The 23,311-nt window shown below is 49.4% G+C and overlaps 1 long non-coding RNA gene across 2 annotated transcripts; it reads right to left on the reverse strand.

Moving 5' to 3' along the window:
- Positions 1-502: 502 nt before the first annotated feature.
- LOC114219928 (uncharacterized) lies at positions 503-21,880 on the reverse strand. 2 transcript variants are annotated; one of them, XR_003611484.2, is made up of 3 exons: positions 21,518-21,880; positions 19,906-20,135; positions 503-1,060 (listed from the first exon to the last, which is right to left on the reverse strand). It is a non-coding gene; the product is annotated as an uncharacterized LOC114219928 (long non-coding RNA). The 2 variants fall into 2 exon arrangements; XR_015766543.1 differs by having other exon boundaries at positions 21,441-21,880.
- Between the last annotated feature and the right edge of the window lie 1,431 nt (positions 21,881-23,311).

Below are 23,311 nucleotides of genomic sequence, written 5' to 3' on the forward strand. Positions count from 1 at the left end.
AGGCTGGGCTTGGGGGACCTCGGGCGCCCGACACACCCAGAATGTCTGCACCACTCCCCAGAGCCAAAACACCCTGCTCAAAAAACAGAGAAGTGAAACCTGTAAATAATCAAAACTTGTTTCCAGACCTTCGGAGTTCTCCCACCCTGACCCATCTATCGTGTGTGCGTATGCTCTGCCTCCCCACGGATCCTGCCTCAAACACCAGGGGCATTAACCTGTTCTTCCTCAGTCCTCCCGGCTGGAGCAAATGCTTCACTCATGGAATCAGAAGCTTTCTGCCTTCACACTCAGAATCCAGCTCTGGAAGAGTAAAAGTGGGATCGAATCTTTGAATCTTCAGGCTTGGCTCAGGAGCTTGGATGGAGCCAGCAGGCGAGGGGCACTGGGTGAATAACTGAGCAAGTCAGGTGATATTTTTACATCTTGCAATGGTAATTCACAGAATTTTCCTTTGAGTAATCATTGATTATGCCACAGTTTTAAAAATTAGGATATTGGATTACAAGCATATATTTTTTTTATTGTGGTAAAATACACATAACATAAAATTTACCATTTTAGCCATTTTTAAGTATAAGTTCTATGACATGAAGCATATGCACAATGTCGTGCAACCATCACCGCCATTCACCTCCGGAACTCTGCCCCCATTAAACAGGAACTCCCCGTGTCCCCTCCCCAGCCCCTGGTAGACACCATTCTACAGTCTGTCTCCATGACGCTGACTGCTCCAGGGACCTCATATAAGTGAAATCACACAATATTTGTCTTTCTATGTGTGACTCACTTCACTTCGCATAACGTCTTCAAGGTTCATCCATGTTGCAGCATGTGTCAGAATCACACAGTTTTTAAAATTTTTTAAGCTTATTTTTTTAGTAATCTCTACACCCAGCATGGGGTCAAACTCACGATCCCGAGATCAGGAGTCGCGTGGTCTTCTGACTGAACCAGCTTGGTGCCCCAGAATCACACAATTTTTAGCAGACATTCACTGGGTCATCAGAAAATGTTGATGACCTTCTGTTGCAAGCAGGGCTGGTACTCAGTGTTCTAGCTAAAACAAAACAGAACAGAACAAAAAAGTAAACGATAGAGTCTCTGCTCCAAGGTGTCAGACAACTCATCTCATTTTTAAAGGGTCCAACGTGCTACTAAATGAGAGACAGCCAACACAGCTGGCCTTCCTCTCTGCCCTCGAGAACAGCTTTCTGCACTCCAGCCTACAGACTATAGCCTATTTCCCAGGTGAACCATATATTCCAGAAGACAATTTAAAAACGGAATTGGCTAATGGGAGGAATTTCAGGCCACACTGGGGTAGCAAGCAAACAAATAACTGATAGATTCGGTTATCCACTCCTCGGGTCATGCTCTGGAAGAACATCAAGTGGACAGTCTATGGCTCTTTCCAGAAATCCTAAGAGGTGCCAAGACTTTCCACACAATAAGACTGCTCCCTCGGCACCCACCACCCCTGGTGCACCTGCTGGGAGGCCGCCAAGAAGGCCTTGAATGGACTGAAGATCCACTGAGCTCCTACTCAAAGCCAAGTAGCACACTAGGTGCTTCCACACATAGTATCCCATTGAATAATCTGAACAACCAAATTCAAGAGACACCATCACCTCAAGTGTACAGATGCAGAAACGGAGGCTCAGGTGAGCTAACAGACAACCCAAGGTCACACAGCTAATTCGTGTCAGAACTGGGCAAACAAATTCAGGCTTGTCAACCTCAACACTCTTTTCTTTCACTCATGATGCCTCTCATTCCGTGACAGGGAGTAATACGTTCCTCATCTCCAGCCCCAACGCTGCTCCTCCATCAAAGACCCCAGACATACATCTCGGGAAAATGTCTCAGTGGTAGGACCAGCCGAAAGCACAAGGAAAGCTGTTATCCTCCACCCCGCAGGGATCATAAATGGGGCTGGGCGGGGGGGGGGTGTCCCTCCAAAGAAGTCTATCTGGAAAGGACAAGATTTCTAAGAGCCCTTAAGTAAGAAAGGAGAAAATTCCTACAGCACCAACAGTTTAAGCATGGGCAGGGCTTCTGACTGAAACGAAGAACACTCAGGCAGCTTTTCTAATAAACGATGGCTGAGTCATACAAAGAAGGAAAAGTTGGCTCCAAGCTGATTCTGAGAGAAGGGTGCCCTCTGTAAAGTGCCTGAGTAGGCGTCTCTTGCAGCCATATCCCCCACTCTCTCCTCCAATACTGATGCCACACCTTCTGGCACTTTCTCGTGGATAGAAGCTGCAAAAAACAGGAGGCCTAGCCCAACAGCTTTGGGAGAGCTCGCTCTGGCCAACCAAATAACTGCTGGGGATGTTGGTGGGGAAGACATCTCCACATGGCGAAATGGATCGTGGCTAGTCTTGTACACCAGCCACAGGATAATCTGAGGGTCAATGGCAAGTCCCAGCCAGAAATACTTCTCCACGTCACTGCCTCTGAGATTTCACCTTTAAAAATGTCTTTCTCAGAAGGCTATCAGCCTCGGGGCGCCTGGGTGGCTCAGTCGTTAAGCGTCTGCCTTCGGCTCAGGTCATGATCCCAGGGTCTTGGGATCGAGCCCCACATCGGGCTCCCTGCTCTGCGGGAAGCCTGCTTCGCTTCTCCCTCTCCCACTCCTCCTGCTTGTGTTCCCTCTCTCACTGTGTCTCTCTCTGTCAAATAAATAAATAAAATCTTAAAAAAAAAAAAAAAAAAAAAGGCGGCTATCAGCCTCATAACAATCACAAAGTCACTGTCCCAACATGGGATATGACATAATTCACCCTAGATTCATATGGAAGAGCACGGACTAAAGAATATCTAAGAAAATTTGAAGCAGAACCAAGTGGGGAGAATTTACACTCCTTTTTTTAAAAAGATTTTATTTATTTGAGAGAGACAGTGCAAGCCAGAGAGAGAGCACAAGCAGGGGTAGGGGCAGAGGGAGAGGGAGAAGCAGACTCCCCACCGAGCCAGGAGCCCAATGCGGGGCTAAATCGCAGGACCCCGGGATCATGACCTGAGCCAAAGGCAGATGCTTCACTGACTGAGCCACCCAGGTGCCCGGACTTCACATCCTGATATGAGAAATAATGATTAAGACGGCATGGTTCTAATAGCAGAGGGATAGACAACATACCAGAGAACAGACTAGGGAACTCAAAAACCCATTCAAATATAGAAACTTGATACTTACCTGGCAGGGGAGATACCATGATCACAAATATATAAACTTAATATCAGAAGTGGCTATGAATATTGGGAAAAATGTGGACTATTCAGTAAGTAGTGTTAGAGTTAAACAAAAAAGTCTTTCTTTAGCTTCCTTTCCCCAGAAGTCCTCTTGGGAGGCGAACATTAATCAACTCCTGATAAAGTGTTAGGCAGAGAATCAAATGGATCTTGGAGGTCACATGATCCTGCCCAGTGCAGGAATCTCTGACAGTATCTGCTTGTATATCCCAGGGATATGAAAATCATAATCAGGCAAGGAAGGCTATTCCACGGCTGTACAGCTCCTGTAAAGTTCTTCATATTAAGCCAAAATATTTTCCCACAGCTTCTTCCCCTCCCTATATGGCACGGGATAAATGTGCTTCCTCAAGGCTGCCTACCAAGGCCCCAAGCACCTCCTGAGGACTGCTGTTCTGTCATGCTTGTGGCAGGACATTCAATACACATCCCCCCTTCCAGGATGCCTCTGATGGACTCACTCCAAATTATCAGTAAGACCTCTCCCTGTGTATGATATTTGTATACACACACACACACACACATCCTAGTAACAGGGGGAAAAGCAAGAGGCTCCAAACTGAGGTAACACAATAGACCCAAACGGAGTCCCAGATGTGTTAGTGGGTGTTCCTGGCCATCTGGCAGACCCCCAGGCAGCAGGCATTCACAGCCCCTGATCCAGGAGCACTCTGCCATCAAAGTCATTCATTCAGTTCCCCTCTCATACTCTGCTTCTTCCCATCCATCTCTTCTTTTCTCCTCCTCTTCCAAGTGTGTGGTTGATTTTGCCACATTTCCCAGTCACTACAGCATGGCTCTCGAAGCCGGGCCCTCGTGGAGGTCGCTGGCCACTGTTGCTCAAGGAACAGCCTAAGGAGGCTCATCAGGAGCTGGAGGCACTGCAGTTTCTCTCAGGAGGCGACAGTGAGCAGGACCAGCCTGTGCCTGACCTTCACAGTACAGCTGGTGTCCAAAAGGGAGAACAAAAAGGTGTTCATCTCAGTTCAAGGAGGGAATAAGAGAACACAGACTTCTTGGCTGTCATGCTTGATTCTGAAATCCAGATGGAGGGGACTCAGTGAGAATCACTGTGTGACCAGCTGCTTCTTGTTGGTTATCATCTGGGGCTGTGAACAGGTCCTCAACCCCAAACATCAGCCCCAGTATCTGTCCACCTATCACCCTTTCATCACTCTGTGGTTTCCAGTTTCCTCTATTAAAATAAAAATGCCACTTAGGAATAAATTTAACCAAAGACATACAAGACTTCTATGCTAAAGGCTACTAAACGTTATCAAGGGAAATAAAAGAAGACCTAAATAAATGAGGAGATGTACCATGTTCATGGATTACAGGACTCAATATTGTTAAGATGTCAGTTCCCTCCAGATTGATCAACAGATTCAATGTAATCCCAATCAAAATTCCAGAAGGCTTTCTTTTCAGAAATTAACAACCAGTCAATTAAATAGAAATTTAAACAATTTAAGTAGAAATGAAAAGGACTAGAACAGCCAAAATAATCTTAATAAAGAACAAAGTTGAAGGGCTTACCGTAGCTGATTTTAAGATTTACTATAAATAATAATAAAGAGAGTTTGGCGTTAGCATTAGGGTACACAAATAGATCAATGGAACAGCAAACAGAGTCCAGAAATAGACCTACACATATGATCAACTGATTTTCAACAAAGGAACCAAGATATTCAATGGGGAAAGACAAATATCTTCAACATTTTTGGACAGACATAGAGATAATTTTCTATCTAAGAGGGAAAAAAAAGTGAACCACAACTCCATACATCACACCAAAACCTAAGCTGAAATGGATCCTAGACCTAAATGAAATATGGCATCTTAAAAAAAAAAATGAAAAAATATCTCCTTGACCTTGAAGTAGGCAAATATCACTTACGCAAAACACAAAAAGCACTAACCATTAAAAAAATTTACAACTAGGGGCACCTGGGTGGCTTGGTCAGTTAAGTATATGCCTTCAGCTTGGGTCATGATCTCGGAGTCCTGGGATCAAACCCCATGTCGGGTTCCCTGCTCAGTGGGAAGTCTGCTTCTTCCTCTCCCTCTGACCCTTCCCCCACTCATGCTCTCATGCACTCTGTCTCAAATAAAGAAATAAATAATCTTTTTAAAGAAAATTTACAACTGAAATTCATAAAAATTTAAAATTTTCAACACACCAACCTTAATGGCTATAATTAAACAAACAGACAACACCAAATGTTAGTGAGGATATGGAGAAACCAAAACTCTCATACACTGTTGATGGGAGTGTAAAATGGTAAAACCACTCTGGAAAAAAGTCTATCAGTTTCTTATAAAACTAAAAATAAAACCATAGACTGAGCAATTCCATTTCTAGGTATTTAAGAAAAAGGTAAATGAGGGCACCTGGGTGGCTCAGTAGGTTGGGCGTCTGCCTTCGGCTCAGGTCATGATCCCAGGGTCCTGGGATCGAGTCCCACATCAGCTCCCTGCTCAGCGGGGAGCCTGCTTCTCCCTCTCCCTCTGTCTGCCGCTCCCCCTGCTTGTGTGCTCTCTCTGTGTCAAATAAATAAAATCTTAAAAAAAAAAAAGTAAACATATGTCCAGGAGAAGACTTTTACAAGAATATCCATACCAGCTTTATGTATAATAGCTCTAACTTGGAAACAGCCCAGATGTCCATCTGAAAGAAACTGTGGTAAAGTCATTCATTCTACTCAGGGGGGAAAAAAAGACACAAACTACTGTCATAACAACATGAGCAAATCTCAAAAACATTACACCTGCTGGAAGAAGCCTTACACAAATGAGCACCTGATACATGATTCGAATTATAGGAAGTTCCTGAACAGACACAATTCATCTCTGCTGGGAAGATGCCACTGTGGCCTCTTCTGAGGGTACAGCAGGACTGACTGGGAAGAGGCAGCAAGGGCTTTCTGGTGTGACAGGAATGTTCCATATCTTTTTTTTTTTTAAATAACAGCTTTATTGAAATATATTTCATATGCCATAAAGTTCACCTTTTTAATCGGGGCAGCGCAGTGGGTTTTAGTATATATTCATAGTTATGCAACTATCACTACTGTCTAGTTGCAGAAGAAACCAGATACCCACTAGCTCAGCCCCAACCCCCAGCCCAGCCCTAGAGAGACCATTTCACACCATTCTGTCCACCACCCATCTGCTTTCTGCCTCCATAGATCAGCCAGTTCTGGACATTGTGCAGAAATGGATTCATCTATTCTGAAGCCTCTGTGTCTGGTTCCTTTCACTCAGCATCATGCTTTCAAAGTTCATCCAGGGGCGCCTGGGTGGTACAGTCGGTTAAGCATCCAACTCTTGGTTTTGGCTCAGGTTATCATCTCAGGGTCATGAGATCAAGCCCCACATCAAGCCCCTCATCAGGCTCCACACTCAGTGAGGAGTCTGCTTCTCTCCCTCTCCCCTTCCCCCTGCCCCAGCTCATGTGCTCTCTCTCTACCATAAATAGATACATCTTTAAAAAAAAAAGTTAATTGTGTTGTAGCAGGTGTCCATACTTCTTTCCTACTGCTGAGTAATATGCTGTTGTACAAATACACCACATTCTGTTTATCCATTATCATTGCAGCTGATGGACATTTGGGGAGATGCTTAACTGGAAAAGGCACAAGGAAATGAACTCTCATGGGTAATTAACATAGCAGCTACATGAGTGTATATATTGGTCAAAACTTACTGAACTGTGTACTTAATTGTGCATTTTATTTTAATGAATAAACTATAATTAAGGAGCACCCGGGTGGTGCAGTCACCACCAGTCAGTTAAGCATCTGACTCTTGGTTTTGGCTCAGGTCGTGATCTCAGGGTTCTGAGATCGAGCCCCGCGTGGAGTCTGCTTGGGACTGTCTCTCCCTCTGTCCCTGCCCCCTGAGCTCTCTAAGTAAATAAATAAATCTTTAAAAAAAAATAATTTAAAATAAAAGAGGCCCCAGGAAAAAAAGAATAAAGAAAGAGAGAATACAGGAAGAAAGGAAGAAATGAAGGAGGGAGGGAGGGATGAGCAATCACCCAAGCCAGCAGCACTGGTTTCCCTGTGGGCTATAGCAATTGCTCTCAGTGGGGATCAGGCTGTGCCAGGATTGCCTGTGACCCTGCGATAATCAGAGCATACACCTCGCAGGGCACATCCTGTCCTGCAGAGAAAACCCACTGTGTGAGGCCAGCGTGCCCAAGAGGGCACCCAGCTGGGCAGCAGGGCGTCTGCTTTGGGCTGGCCCATCCCCGCACAGGCCCCTGAGTCTGAGCACACTCTTTTTTGAGATCATCTGAGTTTGCTGCTTACAAAGCAACTCTGTAATGCCAAGATGCCTTTATGGGGAGATGTTTCTGCTGCAAAAGGGAGATGTAGCTGGTTAGTCTGGCAGTTCTGTCTCTTGATGTAAATCAATAAATTGATGTCAAGTTTGCCATTTAAAAATATATATATATATTTTAGGTCCAAAGGGCAGCCGTGTCAGAAGGGAGGGAGGAAGAGGCAGGGAAGGAGGCCTGAAGACTTGGCCACCACTTGCACCTGGACACTCTGGACAAAAATGGTCAAACAGTGGCATTTTCATTTGGCTCAACCTTGAGACCATCTGGTGGTTGCAAGACTCTGTGCAGGGTTGGAGACCTCTGTTCTAATTGTGTTTGGGGGTGGGGGTGGGAAGCAGGGCACATGCAGAAAAAAATAACTCATGATATAGGCGGCAGACGCCAAGCGCTGCCCCAGTGCAGGCCACAGATTGTGCTCGCCGTGAAGGATCAACGGCAGAGAGGCCGCTTCCCACCATTCTGTCCACACGTGCTCCGTGCCAGGGCTCCGGATGCCGGGATTCATCACGTGTGGCCCCATGCTCCAAGATGCTCCCTCATGGTCTAGGGGCACAGACTCACTTGCAAACAAAGAACTGGAAAGCACTGGGGTAGTCATTAAACGGAGGGGCATCTGCCAATCTAGGGCTTCTGCCTGGGAGTGGGGGGAGCATGGGGGAAGGGGGGAGACAGGCTGGGTCAAATTGGGGACATTCCAGAGAGAAGAAAGAAAAGGTTCTCGGAGTATCAGCACAGAAGTGGAAAGATGCACAGACCAAGGAAGGTCTCATTTTAACCAGAGAAGTGCTCGTAGTCACGCTCATCAACAGGAACCAAGGTTGAAGTGCATCTGGCTGGAGGGAGAGGGGGTTGGGGGAGACCACCTGAAAGAGCCAGCACAAGCTCCTGAATGATAGGGAAGAAGCAAGACGTGCAAACAGGAACACACAGGGCGCCTGGGTGGCTCAGTTGGTTAAGCAACTGCCTTCGGCTCAGGTCATGATCCTGGAGTCCCGGGATCAAGTCCCGCATCAGGCTCCCCTGCTCAGCAGGGAGTCTGCTTCTCCCCCTGACCCTCTTCCCCCTTATGCTCTCTCTCATACTCGCTCTCTCAGATAAATAAATAAAATCTTTAAAAAAAAAAAAAAGGATTACACAGCAGAAGCTGGGTCTCTGGGTGTCCTGCATGGGGCAGGCTGAACAATGTCCCCCAAAAGATGTCTACATTCTTATCCCCAGATCCAGTGGCTATGTCACCTTACATGGAAAAAGGGACTTTGCTAAGGTGATTAAGGATCTTGAGACGAGAGATTACCCTGCATGACTTGGTGGGCCCAATATAACCACAAGGGTCCTCATTAGAGGGATGCAAGAGATCAGAGTGCATAGTAGATGAAACCATGGGAGTGAGATGTTGGGGTAATATGAGGAAGGGTCTGCAAGCCAAGGAAGGCAGCTGACTCCAGACTCTGTACGACAAGGAGATGGAAGCCTCTGGAAGGAACACAGACCTACAGACCCTGTGGTTTTCATCCAGGGGGACTCATCTCAGACTTCTGACCCCAGAACTGCAGGCTAATATCTTTGTGTTGTTTAGGGCCACCGAGTGTGGTAATTTGTTACAGCAGCAACGGGAACCTCATACATTGCAGAATCAGTGGAAAAGCAACTTACACAGAGCCCCCTGCCTATCCCCTCTCCCTACCCTCAGCAGATACGTTTCCCTCCCAAAACATCATGCCACCAAAAAGAATCGGGATGCAGAAGTATGGTTAGCAAATGTGGTCCCACTAGCTGCTGCTTCCTTCATCCACTCACTTAGCAAGTGACAGGAACAGAGCAAGGTCCGTGATCCATACCCATATCCCTGCCCTCAGCGAGCTCAGAGTCTAGTCAGGGGTACAGACGTGTCAACAGCTGGTCACCACCCAAGAAGGTAGGCAGGGGGGAACACAGCAGCACAAAGGAGAGCCAACTGGCCTGGCTTCCCAAGGATGAATGGCCCACCCAGCACAGTGGGTCTCAGCTGGGCAGAGGGAGGATGAGGGGGAAGACAGGCAGATGGGACTGCCTTTAGCGGAATGGAGGCAGCAGGAGATACGGCTTGCCTGGAGGAACAGAGGCCAGAGGCCGGGATAGGTGGCTCCTGGTTACAAGGTGGAAACAACTGCTTCATGGCTGCTTTCTTGGCCCTGTGTTGGTCAGGCCCTGTGTTGGTCAGGCCCTGTGTCAGGGCCAGGAGCTGCAGGAAGATTCATGGCAGAGATGGGCAAGGGTTCTAGGGAAAGTCTTCCTGTGCAAACACAACCTGAACCTTCAAATTCCAAGCTCCAGTACCCAAAAGAGATGGTCCAGGTGGGGAAGACCCCAGGGCTAAGCCCTCTGACCCTGTTCCTCCCACGCAACACCTCATCCTGGGATTCATCCCCCTGCAGGGCCACGGCCACAACACGCAGACCTCAGGGGCCACAGGCTCCCTGCCGCCCCTTGCACCAAGAGGCAATGCAATCTTACCACTGCTTACCTTCAGGAACACAAGGAGGAGGAGATTCCTGCCCTGGGAGTAGCCTAGCTTCTCCAGCGGGTTTCTGACCTGAGCCATTCCCAGATGATTGACATCACTGACGACAATGAATGAGCCAACTGCGTTGTCATAGTTGGATGCAAAAAACAGCCCTGCTGTTGAAACAGCACTGCGCTTGGGGAGTGACCAGACGACGTTTGGTCCCAAGGGTGAGGAAATCTGGGGATGGAAAGAAGGAAGAGAAGGGCAGAAGGGGAGGAGAGGGGGGAAACCGGGACAGAGGTGGAGAGAAGCAGGAACCGCATCTCCCCTTGCACAAGGGACGCAGTTCAGACTTTCCAAGACAGAGAAAGCCTTTTAGGATCCCTGACCTCAGGGAACAAATCTGGGCCACGGCAGCATTGCAGGCTGAGGCCACAGGGACAGAGTTCAGGCATCTAACCCACTGAGGCCACAGACCTTGTCTATCATGCAGATCAGAGCAGGAGAGCATGAGAAACTGTATTAAATACCAAGGGGAAGATTTTGCAAATAATTTTTTTTTAATTGTCACTACTTAAGTGCAAAGACTCTGAAGTCTGAGAAGCAACATTTTATTCTAAGCAATCAGAGATAAATAAAAAGGAGAACTCTCTGTACTGAGTGAGTCTGCGTTGGTGTGGGCCCACACTCGGCAGAACATGGCGGAGGGAGTGGGCAAAGTTGCGGAGCTCCTCAGCACAATTTCCATTCCAGATGGTGCAGGCGTGGGAGCTGGGGCGGGGGGGGGGGGGGGGGCGCTACAGCTGAGAAGGGAGACAGCAAACCAGGAGAGAAGCCCGCTCCACAGAAAGCCACAGGAGTCACGTGGGGAAGGGCGAATGTTTGCAGCTCAGGTGCATAGAGGTGCCCTGAGGTCCATGCTCCCGGCTCCGCCTTTGCCATGAAGGCTCTGGAACCAGAAGCTGTTGGTGGGGCTACAGGAGCTGTGTGGAGCTTGAGAGGAACAGGCAGGAGAGCGAGGAGCTAGGATCTCTATTACTAATTGGCCATGCAGCCCTGTGCTGGCCACTTCCTCTCTTGGATCTGGTACCTCGTTTTGAAAAGGATGGTGGGTGGAGGGCTGACACTCTTTTTGGTAATGCCTAGGACCTCCGGAAGCATCATCGTTGGACGAGAGGGGCTTGACAACCCTCTCCCCCCAATTCTACCCAAATATGCTGCTGGCACTTCTCACCTTCAGATATTGGCCATCTTTTCTCTAGCTTTCTTAGCCCCTTATCTTTCTTCCTGGGCCAGTAAGCGTGCAAGGAGGCCTCCAGATCTACCCAGGGGAGATGTGCGAAGTTGGAGTCATGCAGAGTGAAGCCTCAGGAAAGCTCTCCGTACTCATGCAATTCTGTGATTGAAGCCCAAAGGCTCTCAGCCTGAGAAAGCACAAGGTCTTGGTGAGGCTTCCAGGCCGGCTTGGGTCTGGCCTCAGGCCACAGTGACATGTGCAAGGCTGCCTTCCATTTCAGTTTTCCTCTTCCCCAACTCATGACACCCGTGACTCTTATGCCCTCAAAACCCAGCTTCACTTAGACTGACAGGACAAAGAAGATGGACAAACAGTGTGACTTCATGCACCACAGACGATGAAGGGGTTATGACAGGTGTGGGTATGGGGGGGGCACTTTTAGGGCCCTTATGTAATACAGCTCAGGCAACTGCTCCCCCGCATTCCTGATGGGCTCCGCCAATCGTGACATTCTCCCTCCCGTGAGCCTCTGCAAGTCCGGCATGAGGGCATGAGGCCCAGAGATACCCCAGTCTGGCTGATTCTGCCCATCTCTGCCAAATAGATGACAAAAGACCTCTCCTGGATTAGAAGAACCTAAGACAGAATCAGACTTGAAGGAACAAAATTTGATTTGGGAAACCAGAGGGAGACAGGGTGACTGAAACTCTGGGGAGGAATGTGGATTCTGCTCAAGGGTGTCATATTCACTCCTGCTCAACAGAGCTGGTTAATGCAACAGCAACAATCGCTGTTACCACCTTTACTGTTTTACTTCTACTTCCAAAAGGCAGCATTTTAGAACACCTTTAATGGAGAGATACTTCACATAGCATAAATTTTACCCATTTAAATCACACAACTGAATGGTTTTTAGTATGTGTGCAGAGTTGTGAAACCATCACGACTAAGGTGAGCACATTTCATTACCCCGGAAAAGGAAGCCCATGCCCATTACACTCAGTGCCCATGCTGCTCCTCCCCACCTCCCAGCCCTGGGCAAACATTATTCCACATAGCATTCTGCCCCTTTACATACTTTTCCTACAACGAGGGTGGTAAGATCTTAGTAAGATCTCATGACCCATAAACAAATCACCAACAAGCACAAGATGCTCAACATCACTCATCATTAGAGAAATGCAAATAAAAACAATGAGATACCACCTCAAAACCCATTCAGGACGGTTGTTGTCCAAAAAACAGAAACTAGCAAGTGTTGGCGAGGATGTGGAGAAATCAGAACCCTCGTGCACTGTTGGTGGGGATGTAACCTGGTGCAGCCACCATGGAAAATAGTACGGTGGTCCTCCCCCAAAATTAAAAACAGAATTATCATATAATCCAGAAATGTCACTTCTGGGTATATACCCAAAATAATGGAAAGTAGGGTCTTGGAGAGAGATTTGCACACCCATGTTCATATCATTATTATATACGCAGAATTATTCTGCATAGCCACAAGATGAAAGCAGCTCAAGGACCCAACAACTGATGAGTAGAGAAATAAAATGGGGTCTATGTGTACAATGGATGCTATTCTGCCTGAAAAAGGAAAATCCTGGCTCATGTCACATCACGGAGAAAACTTGAAGACATTGTGCTAAGTGAAAGAAGACAGTGGGAGACAGAAAGACAAATATAGTGTATGATTCCACTTACGTGAGGTACTAGGGTACTAAAATTCATAAAGACAGAAAGTAAAATGGTGGTTGCCAGGGGCTGGGGTTGGGGGATGGGGAGTCAGTGTTTAATAGACACAGAGTTTCAGTGTTCCAAGAAGAGGAGAGTTCTAGAGATGGATGGTGGTGATGGTTGTACAGCTTCTCCCTCTGCCTCTCCCTCTGTGATCTCTCTCGCCCTCACTCTCACTCTCTCTCAAATAAATACATAAAGTAAAATAAAATAAAAAACCAAAGGGTTTTCCAGGGATCCTGGGTGGCTCAGTGAGTTAAGCATCCAACTCGTGATTTTGGCTCAGGTCATGATCTTAGGGTCGTAAGATCAAGTCCCACGTCAGGCTCTGTGCTCAGTGGGGAGTGGACTTGAGATTCTCTTTCTCCCTCTCCCTCCCCCTACTCGCATGCTCTCTGTTCTCTCTCTCTCAAATAAATAATCTTAAAAAAAAGGGGGGGGTGCCTGGGTGGCTCAGTCGTTAAATATCTGCCTTCGGCTCAGGTCATGATCCCAGGGTCCTGGGATCGAGCCCCACATCGGGCTCCCTGCTCTGCGGGTAGCCTGCTTCTCCCTCTCCCGCTCCCCCTGCTTGTGTTCTCTCTCTCGCTGTCTCTCTCTCTGTCAAATAAATAAATAAAATCTTAAAAAAAAAAAAAGCAAAGGGTTTTCTCCCACTGATAACAAAAGAGGAAGTCAGAGACTCAAAGCACGGGGGGATGTGAGGTCCCACGGCTGGACTGAAGATGGAGGGACACGTGGAAAAGACTGAGTGGCCTCCGGGAGCCAAGCCGAGAGCAACCCCCAGTCAGCAGCCAGCGTGGCCTGCCTGGACCCATGACCGGCAGCAGTGGGACATAACGAGCAGGTGCCATGTTGAGCTGCTACGCTGGGGCACTTGTTAGGCAGCAATAGAAGACGGATTCAGTCTCCTAATTAGGGCCAGAAAGGGAGCAGAGATGAGTCTCAGTGATTGACTCTGTCTTCTTCACATATCTTCACCACCTCCAGAAAGCTTACCCGCCCCTGAGAGCCGTTGAGGATCTTTGCCTCTGCCTTCCTCTGTCAGTAATTATCTACCACTCCCTTGGCCCTGCGCAAGTAGGCCTGCCAGCCTGAACCCCCTGCTCCTCCACACTCGCCTTGTCTCCTCAAATCTGGTCTAAGTGCATCCAACACAGAAGCCAAAACTTGACGTTTTTCATATTCCCCAAAGCTCCCAGTACAGGGCCAAGCACAAATAGATACTCACAAATATCTGGTGACTAAACCATTTCCTTTCAGCTCCAGTGACCAGCAGGGCCAACAAAGGGATTCAAAACCAAGGTGGACACAGACACTCGGGGGGAGAGCCTTTCCCATTAGACGGGCTTCACCACCCCCTGGGATTAATAAAGCACCGAGATGGTGACACCCCACCTCAGAAGCTTGACCTTCCATTAACACTAGCCACTCAGTTTCCTGGCATGCATCAGGCTACCATTTCTCTGAAGCTTTTTTTTTTTTTCTGTAATGTTTTTCTACAACTGGAATTTGCAAACAAAGGAAGTGAGAAGACAATGACTCCAGCTCCCACAAAACATACTACCTGTGTTTTGTTCAGCAACAGCCCTACCCTGAAGGCCTGCCATGTCCCAGGCACCAAGCTGAGACCCCAGAGACAGGGAACTAAATCACAATAGCCCCTACTCTTGAGCTGTGGTCCAAGTGTCCCCTAAGTACAGAGGTCATGGCAGAGCCTCTAACACTTTGGAAACCAGGAGATGGCATTTCTTTAGATGGGACCAGGGTATCAGGTTGACTACAGGCAGGCAGGGGGTGGGGCTCCTTTCTGCATTCTACCCTGCTCCTGAGACTCTGGGGCAGCCTTCTGTGCCCCATCCTGGGCGCCAATAACATGCATATGATGTCACTGTCTAGATGTGCAACAGTCTTGGCAAGTTCCATCCAGAGACCTCAAGCACGGATTAAAAAGTAAATCCAGGGGTGCCTGGGTGGCTCAGTTGTTAAGCGTCTGCCTTCAGCTCAGGTCACAATCCCAGGGTCCTGGGATCGAGTCCTGCATCCCTGCTCGGCCAGGAGCCTGCTTGTGTTCCCTCTCTAGCTGTCTCTCTCTGTCAAATAAATAAATAAAATCTTTTCAAATAAATAAATAAATAAATAAATAAATAAAAAGTAAATCTATAGCATTTGGATAGACCTTTACAGTTTACAAGGCGCTGTCACATTCACGGTCTCGGCTGATCCTCCCAGGAGCCCTAGGAGGTGGGAGGAGCACATTATTACCTCCCATTTACACATGAGGATACGGAGGCATAGAGAGCTGAAGTGACTTACCCAGAGTTACCTGGTCTGGAAGCCAAAAAACCACATCCTTCGGCATTGGAGCTAGTCTTTGGGCCTACATGAGAAGTCGGCAGAGACGGGCCAGGCCCCTCCCAGCTGGCCCGAGCCGCTGGTGACTTAAGAGTTTCTTCACAGAAAGAATGAAGGAGAGGTAGGGAATCACGAATAAGAGGAAAACACAATGATGCCTCCTATTCTAGTAACACTTGATACTTTCCAAAGAACTCACATATTTCTTATCTCATTTGGTTCACAGAACAATCCCAGACGGTCCATAAGGCAAGTATATCGTCGCCAAAACTGGAATCAGGACTAGTCCCCAACTCTCCTGATTCCAAGACCCTTTCCATAAGCTAAGGGAGGGCATTCTTGCCACTTACACCCTCCTATTGTCCCTTTGGTCCTGAAAGGTCAAGACCGAGAGACTACTGGATGCCCTTCTCTTGTGTGGCCACACAAGTCCAGCTTACAGTGACCCTGCATTTCACCGTGTGTCCCCTGCCAGTAACTGGCCCCAGAAAGCAGCCACTTCCCCCTTCCGGTTTTAGGATTGCTTTTAAAGAACTGATTTTATCAAACCCGTACACTGGGGAGAATGGAATCTGCTAAACTCTTGCTCACCACAAATATACAACAAGATGGAAGTTATCAGGAAAGGGCTGTGGAAGATCAGCACCATGCTGGCTGGTGGAAGGGAAGAGTCTTCATGAAAAAAGAGGCATTGAAGCTGGGCCTTGAAGGATGAATGGAGAATCTTGACAAATAGGAAGATGCAGACTGAGGAAACAGCGTGAACAGCTCCATGCGAGGGCAGCAGCAAGTCCACCTTGGCCCCCCACCTCAGACTGAGCCTGGCTGGGATCAGCTTAGACCGCCAGCTAGCTCTGGGCTGGTTCCTGCCCTGGCACCATCTGCTCTGTCCTTCCTCAGGCTGTGTGGACTTGCAGCACGTCACTCAAACCTTAACCACCCTCTTAACTACTCACCTTTTCTGCTCTCTGGCTGTTTCTCCCATGCATCTTGCCTTCCCAACTAGACTAAAATACCGGTCTCCTGATTCCTTGAGCACAGAGCAGGGGTTGTCTGTATCCTAGCCAAGCCAGCATGAGGTGGGAACAGAGTAGGTGCAACAACCTGTTTGCTGGCTGGCTGCCAAAATCTATCGGCCCAAGAATCATGGGATGACAGTTGAACGAACAAGTCGAGCGAGAAGGGGCAGTGCTTGTATCCCTAGCCTGGGACGGGATTAGGAGAAGACACACACTTCTGGTTTTAAGATCACAGAACTGATCTAAATTTAAATCAAGGGGCTCAGATGTGTTGGGTCACTCTGTGGGACTGCCCTGTAGTTCACCTTCGGTTCTCTCCGAGACCACCATCCCAGGGTCCCTTTAATCCATTTTTCTAGTCCCCGCTTGTCAACATCTTCCCATGAGACATAGTGTCTCATTCCTCCTCTTGGAAAGAGTGATGGAAATGGTGCAGTGGACATTTCCAATCTGGGGACTTGAGGACGATGCCAGAGGAGAGAGGGGAGTCGAGGCCTGGGTGGGAGTGGGGAGGACTCTGGGACACAGTACAGCTTCCTACCAGCTGGCCTCCAAGGTGCTGCAGTCTCCCCTAAAGTGCTGGGTGGACACAACTGACAACCAGGGAGACTGAATAGGGCCAAAACCCAAACGGGTAACAGCACCCCTAGAATGGAGCACAAGTAAGCAATCAAGGTAATCAACTAGGAGCCGGGGGCAGGAGGCAGGGGAAGACCCAAATGCCCAAGTGAGTTCGGAGGCACAGAACTTCCATTTTAGGGACTTTCTAATCCAACCCTCTTCTCTAACCCCACAGGTGAGGTCCTCAAACATTCTTTCCTGTGATAGTCTAACCCTGTTCTACCCAGTGTCTCTCTGCAACTTTGACCTTCCAATCCATCCTCCATATTGCTGCCACAGTGATCTTTCTACAACACAGAACAGTTCAGTGTCTCCCCTCCACCTTTAGAAGGTCCGATGTCCGCGTGACCCACGAAGGCCCTTCGCTGCGAGACCCAGACAGGCCTTCGAGTCTAATCTCCTCTCGGCGTCCCCCTGACTTCATCCCCACCTGGCCCTGCTGCCGGTGATTTACTGCACAACACTCCCCAAAGATGCAAGTCTCCCCCTGGTCGGCAGGGAGGATCCCAATTTCAAGGCCCAGCTCAAATGCCTCCAGCACTGGCTCATCCCCCCAGCAAAGACGAGTCAATTTCTCTTCCATGCTCCCCAAACACCTCCCTACAGCCTTTATCACCCTGAGTCGAGCTGATTTTATAGAGACTGAGAAACCACCAAGGGTAGGGATAGGTTTTGCCTTTTCGTGGTCCCCCTTGTCCTTACTTCACTCAGCAGGAGTAGGTGGTCAAAAACATGTTTCCTGAAAGAACAAACCCCTTTCCTTCAGAGCTGCACAGTGAGCTCCTGGCGGGGCCCGGTTACTACCGAGGTTGTCTGATGCCCAGATCAAGGCACTGTTTTCTCAGCTGCTGCTTCTACCTGTTCCTGTGCCTCTGCAACTGGATGACTCCCCACTCATCTGGACCTTGAGATGCCGGGACAGCGACAGGCATTTGCATGAGCAGAACCCCAAGCTGCTAACTGCAAAGAGAGCCTTGCATGCCTCTCCTAGGGAAGAGATCTGATCCCCAAGTGCTTCAAACCCAGCTGTAGGCGGCGACAGAGCAGGTGAGTCATGCCGGCCCACACCCGTTCTCTGCTGTAGGGCCCCAGCATCTGTCTATCTTGGGTCACGTGGGATATGGGTGCTCTGAGCCAACTCAAGTCCCAGGGAGGGGGTGCTGCTGTTCTGGCCAAGGACTCCCCCACCCTTGGTGGTGAAAGCAGGCATGACGGCCTTTATCTATGACAGCAAACATAAAGGGACTCAGGGAGCACAGGGGATGGCCTTAGAGAAGCTGCAGCCCATGATAAAGGTCAAGGGACACAGCTAACCACTCTTGAGATCCCATCTGGACAGACAGATGTGTAGGGCCATCCACCTGCCCAGCCTGTTATCCACTGCCTGCCCTCATCATCTCTTCATTTCCCCAAATTCAAAGTTCCTCAAGAAAAACACAAGCTGTCCTCCACCGCCCATCCTCCAGACTCAACCCAGACATTTATCCTGCAGTTGACTCTTGTTTTAAGCAAAGTCAGCATGTAAAGTCAAGGGATAAATCTTCATTTTACAAACCCCTTTCACTACAAAGAGCTCCCTTGACACCTTCACCCCCTGGTGGCTTACTAAGCTGTAAGGTCCTCTGTGAGAAGTTGGAGAAATGAACACTGTTGCAGGATAGTCCCTGCACTCAACAAAGTAAAGAAGTTGCATATCTGAAGTACTGTAAATACAGGAAATAATGCGTTCAGTCCTTTAGGGGAGGCTCACAAGGTGAGTCTGGGAATCTAGAGGTGAATGAATTTGGAGGGACATCATCAGGGAGGTGGCACATGTGTGGGCTTTAGAGAATGGGTTGCATGTTGCCATTCAGAAACAGGTCAACTGGCCTACCATGTGGAGGAGGCGTCATCAGCAAAGGACTGAAGGAGGACACACAGACTGTGGATGGAATCAAACGTTAGTCAGATCCATACGGAAACCCACCAGGGTGGGCTGAAACAGCACATTCGACATGCCCAAGTCCAGGGACGCAGGCCACAGCACAGGGAAAAGTCTCCAAAGAGCAAGGGTCAACACGAACCCAAATAGTGCAGCAGCAGGCTTTATTCTGGGTGAGAAGTATACCAGGATGGCCTTGGAATCAGACCAGAAGTCAAATGCCAGCTCTACCCTGAACAGCTGGGTTTGGTTACCCACCCAAAGTCTTGGTTTTCCATCTGCAAGGCCCCTCCCTAGCACTCCCTACCTAGTGTCTCACTAAGAAATGAAATGGGATGATGGAGAGCACCCATGGGGCATAGTGGCAGGCACACAGAAGGTGATCAATCTATGTTAGCTTCCTCCTCCGTGCTTGAGGAGCTGGGACAATGAGCGAGCGACAAGTGCAAGACTGGGTGGGGCTCTCTAGGAAGAAAGAGACCAAGGAAAGGGGACTGTAAAGACAGGAGATGGTGCAGGAAGAGGGACAACAGAGAAAGGAAACAATATCTTTACGCTGAGCTTTCTGTTCCACAGCAGGCCATTTTAGGGATGCTGGTAAAAGTCCCCACCCCACTGGTAGCTAGTTTATCCCTGAAGAACGCCGTGTTCCAAGAGCAGCACCAGCGATGCAGTTAGCAGAACTGAGCTTGTGGGTGGAGCAATGGGTAGGAGCTGAGGCAGCACCCTGGACCCCTGCCCAGATGGGGGCACCAGAAATCAGGACTGGATCAGGATGGCTTCAGAGAGAGAAAATTGCTTACTTACAAGGGCTTTCACTAGGAAAGCCCAGAAGTCCAAGGTTTTTTTCAGATCTAGATACCTGCTCTTTTAACCTGAATACCTGGCTCATTACAAGCTGGCAACAGAGATACCAACAGACACGGGACCCACCTTTGCAGAGAGCCTCCGGGCCCATGGAGAACAGACACACTAAGGATCTTCAGGGAGATGCACCATCTAATCCTATGTGTGTTTGCTCCTCATTCATTCATTCATCCATCCATTGCACAAACGTCCACAGAGGAAGCACCATACACAAGATACGATCCCGGAGAGGCAGGTGGCAGCTTAGCTGTTCACATCTCCATTCCTCAAGTTGTTTCACTAGTCAGTTTCCTTACCTGTCAAATGGAGAAAACGGAGTTTAGAGAAAATGCACGGGATAATGGACATACGTCACACAGATTAAGTACTCAAGACTTGTAAACCCTTAATAAACCAGTAGAAGTAAGGTTGCAGTTTACGCTGGATGTCTTTTATTTGCTCCTCCAGGTCCTTTTTGCATCCTTTCCACCTGTATTGTGCCCTAGAATTAATCTGCATGGGCTAATCAACACTCCCTTGACCTCTGACTTCCCACTGGGTTTGGTCCATGGAGAACCTTGACAAATCAGTGGGGGTTTTATTCCCCCAATTGCCATCCTGAGCCCCTTGACCTGAAGTCCCAACTCTAGCAAGATGACTCTCTACACGACCTCTCTGCCTCCAGGTGTTTAAGACCCCACTGTTACTAGCTCCAGAACATTTCACTGTCCAGAGTTGTTTCCCACACCCTGCCTCAAATTACCCATTCGAAATGTGCCATCTGTTTTGTGCTGGCCCCTAACATACATGGTGCAGGAGAGTGAGAACAGGCCTGGGAATCAGGAGACCAGTGTCCCATCTCTGCCACAGCTGATTCTGTGACCCTGAATGCTCTTTGCTTTACTAGGTGTCCAGCTTCTTCATCTGTAAAAAGAACAGATGGGGCCACATGGCTCTCTGGAGCTACAATTCCCTACCACTACTGGCTGCTCTGTGAAGTTAAACCCAGAAAAGGGATGCACATAAGGGAATAAGGCTTCCTAGTGCGGAGGGCAGGTTAGCCAGCTAAGCCCCATCCCAACTCATTCTTGCCCAGGGGGCACCTCACGTCTTTCCAAGGACTTCCCTTTTCCTCCCAGATTGCCTGGGGACCAGGTGCCCAAATGGTCTCCACTCCAAAGCAACAGCCAAGAAAACCCAGGAAATTACAAGTAACCAACTGGCCAACCCTGATGTAGCCACAGGGGCCCCCTCCCAGGTTCTGGTATGCCCAGGGGGCCAAGCAGAGAAGCAGGTACACACTGCCCGTGAGCATTCTCCACAGGGCTGCGGAGGGACATGGCCTCTCACAAATGGTATCTAGGGCAGAGGGAGCCACCCAAACCAGCATCCGGTCAGAAAACCCTGAACTGAGATCCCAATCACGGGACACGTTTCAAATAGAAGCTAAAGACCAGTTGAAGGGATAGTAGAGAATCTCTGGAGTCCGTTTTAGCTTCTAAAAGTGACTCAGGGAACCCCAAGATCCATGAGAAAGACATTCCAATGAGAATATCACCCTCCCGGGCGTCGCCCCCCCCCCCACCAACTCTGGAGTTTCACCTGCCCCAATCCACCCTCACCCAGAGATAGTGCAAAGTGCCAAGGGAGGACTGGGTTTCTAATCCTCAAGGACAGGAGGAAAGGGCAGTTTGGATACCAAATGCTCTGAGTTTCTGGCGGGGTAAGGGAGGTGAGACAATCTCTTCAAATCTCAGTCCCTGGGCTGGCCGCAGGTGCAAACCGCAACCTGAAAACTGCCAACACCAATCTCTCTGACGTTCTTCACTTCCCCCAAAGGCCTCCGGAAACCGGTGGTCTCTCCCCATAACTCTGAGCAACTTCAAAGCCTTTCCCGGTTCCAAATCAAAACTTCCGAGATACTCAAGGCTTCCAGCGGCCGAAGAGCGCACAGGACGGCTCGGGCCCAAGGAGAGCAAAGCCCGAAGACCGGGAGCGGAGGAGGACCTCTGCGCTGAGTCACCGCGCACGCCGCCTCGCGGAGCCCCTCTTCCCAGGAAGCGCCGCCGTGCGCCTGCGCATGCTCGACCCTCAGCGCGTGACTCGGGAGCGCGCAGCTCTGGAGGGGGGGGGGGCGGGCCCCTAGTGGAGGCGCATGCGTGGGGCGGGCTCGCGCGGGCGGGGCTTGGCGGGGACTGGGTTCCTCTCCTCCCTCGGCGGTGTGTCCGCAGGTTTGCCGTAACTAACCTCCCTCTGGCATAGCCGTATGTGCTGAGGACCCGGCTTGCGGGACGAGGCCAAGATCGGCCAGGGGCCAGGTTCCCCCACCCTCTCGTCCCCCGTCCAGACCGCCCTGTTCGGGGCCTCAGTTTCCTCTCGAACGCGAGGGGGTGCAGCGGGGAAGGCGGACCCCGCCGCCGTGAGGACGCGGGCCCGGAAGCCCGTCCCGCTGGATGATCTGCACCCCCAGGCCGGGGCCAGGAGCAGTGGGGGCCAGGGCCCAAGAGGGGCTCCTAAGGAGGACCGGACTGCTGAGGTGGGCTTCCTCCACCGCCTCCTTACGGGACTCCAGCACTGGTCCCCCCTCCTAGCGGTGAGGCAGCATCTGGGGAGGACAGGGACCCGATGCCCCCCAAGCAGCAGCCCGTGGACCACATAGGCTGGGTTGCCAAAAGAGACTCCTTGGTGCCAAGGCTCTGGTCTCTCTGTGAGTCCCGGTGCTGCTGCCCGCCGGACCTTCCCTGCTTCTTCATGGCCCCCCTCTGTCCAGAAACTTGTAGCGGCCTCAAGCCCAGACTCCTTGAGCTTCCATGTAAGGGCCATGTTTCCCTAACCCACTTCATCTCACCTTGACTCCTCACTAGCCATACACAGATGTCTTCCTTTCTGAGTTTGGGTCCTTGGTCTTTCCCCAGGATCCGCCCCCCTGGTCCCTGCCCTTCCAAACCGCCCGTCCTTTAGAGTGGAGCTAGAATTCCACTCCCTTTCTAAGCTTGGAACCCCCAGGGTGTCCCAGTATTCCCAGGAGAGTCCTGATGTTACTATGTAAAGGGATTCTCCTCCCCAAAGGTAATCAGTTAAACGTTTAAATAGTCTGTGTGCATGGGTAGAACTTTTCAAATAATTACATTTACAAGTGAGAAAGAAAATCCTTTGCCCGACCATGTGTCTTGTAGTATGATTGGGACATGTGGCCTTGTCATTCCCCAGGATCTGCCTGGTCACTCCAGTTCCATGCCTTGTGTCCCTAACTGGATGGTTAGCCCCCCTAGGACAGATATTATGCCTGAACAAACATGTAAATTCCAAATCTTTTGAAGTTTTGGTGGGAAAAAATTCAGAAGTTTGGAGAATATGTAAAAATAACCAACAAATAATTTTGCACTCATCACAAATACAAAATCACTCTTTTTCATGTGTCAGAAAAATGTAGTGTCCCAATTGCTCTAAGCTCCAGGTTAACACAAATCAGTGTGATTGACTGTAATAGAAG

Source organism: Eumetopias jubatus, unplaced genomic scaffold (genome assembly GCF_037043125.1).
Source record: "Eumetopias jubatus isolate StellerSeaLion01/CBP00866 unplaced genomic scaffold, mEumJub1_p1.0 scaffold_12, whole genome shotgun sequence".
Taxonomy (NCBI): Eukaryota; Metazoa; Chordata; class Mammalia; order Carnivora; family Otariidae; genus Eumetopias; species Eumetopias jubatus.